The sequence below is a fragment of the Limulus polyphemus genome, unplaced genomic scaffold (genome assembly GCF_000517525.1).
Source record: "Limulus polyphemus unplaced genomic scaffold, Limulus_polyphemus-2.1.2 Scaffold77, whole genome shotgun sequence".
NCBI lineage: Eukaryota > Metazoa > Arthropoda > Merostomata > Xiphosura > Limulidae > Limulus > Limulus polyphemus.
In genome coordinates, this window is record NW_013665687.1 from 985,392 (window position 1) to 986,831 (window position 1,440).

General features: G+C 32.3%; 1 protein-coding gene across 2 annotated transcripts in view; it reads right to left on the bottom strand.

The window, feature by feature from the left end:
- Positions 1–728, bottom strand: part of LOC106467147 (UDP-glucuronic acid decarboxylase 1-like) — a 29,767-nt gene extending 29,039 nt beyond the window's left edge. Inside the window, exon 1 of one of the 2 annotated variants that reach the window (XM_013927471.2) lies at positions 446–728. The gene's annotated coding sequence lies outside the window, so the exon portion shown is untranslated. The remainder of the gene's footprint in view (positions 1–445) is intronic. The other variant, XM_022395770.1, reaches the window with a different exon arrangement.
- Between the last annotated feature and the right edge of the window lie 712 nt (positions 729–1,440).

Sequence of the window (1,440 nt, forward strand, 5' to 3'; positions counted from 1 at the left end):
AAATTTTAAGGACTGACAAAAAAAAACTAGTAAAAGTGGCTCACATATCCAATCTTTAACCTCCTTCAAACCCCTTGGGGAAATATTGTCTTGCCCAGGATCCTTATCGTTTTATAAAATTCCCATCTTTTTCTTAACCAGATCAGAATTAATGCAGTCATCTTGTTTGATCTCGTTTCTATTTATCAACTGATCAAGATGTGGAATACTGCTTTAATCTTCATTGGTAAAAACCGAAGAAAAAGCAAAATTTAATAACCCAGCCATCTCATAATCGTCAGATACTAATTTACTTTATCATCCCTCAAGGATCCTATCCCCATCCTAACATTTTGTTTACCTTAATTAATTTAAATAAATCTTTATTGTTAATTTTTACATTTTCATTTTCAGTCAACCTTAACACATACTCAGAATCATACATACGTAACATAGTCATACATACTTTTTGATGTCCTAATTTCCTGTTTCACCAACTTTCTTTATCTATAACTCATTTTATCTGTTTTCATTCGGCAAGTAAAGCTATAGGCGTAAAAGTGCTATAACTTTCGTAACTGTATAAACTATAATTCAAGAATAAGAAAATATAAATCATATCTTCTATTCACAGTGTTACCACAAACTAACCGAGTGTTAAAAACTTTACAGCATAAACAGTTCACCACTTGTGATCAAACGCTTAGATCCGTATGTTGCCATCTGATGGAAAGGAAAATTGTTGAAGTTTGCACTTAGTAATAGTATAATTCGTAAACAATATTATAAAATATAAAATCGATAAATTGTACGCATAATAAAAATATATAAATAAAAAATTAAAACTGATAAAAATAAATTAATCCTAAGTCAAAGAAAATGGTATGATATCCCATACTGTCCTGTCTTACGAGATGACTGTATGTTTGTGTGTTTAATTATAGCAAAGCCACATCGGGCTATCTGCTGTGTCAACCGAGAGGAATCGAACCCCTGATTTTAACGTTGTAAATCCGAAGACTTTCCGCTGTTCCACCGGGGTACATGAGATGACCATATTACTAGATCCACTGAGCAATGCGTTTTCAATGAACAACCAGAAATCTGACCATGTTTTTGGAACACTTAAGTCGAGGTTTCTGTAGCTAATAATAGCGCTCCGGTGACTTAGAGTAAGTCTGAGGTCATAAAACACTAAAATTAGGTTTCGATACTTGCAGTGTGTAGAGCACAAATAGCCAGTTGTGAAACTTTGAGCTTAACAACAAAGAAACACACTTTAATAATATATAACTGACACATGTAGTAATTTAAAAACAAAAACACATATCAAGTCATTAGAAGAAAATATATTGTTACGTCTCCGTTTGTTAATTAACTTTTCGTAACGTCGTTCCGACGAAACTTTAGCGACACAAGTTCTTTCTTAAATAAAACTGGTTTATTCTTTCCGAATATAAC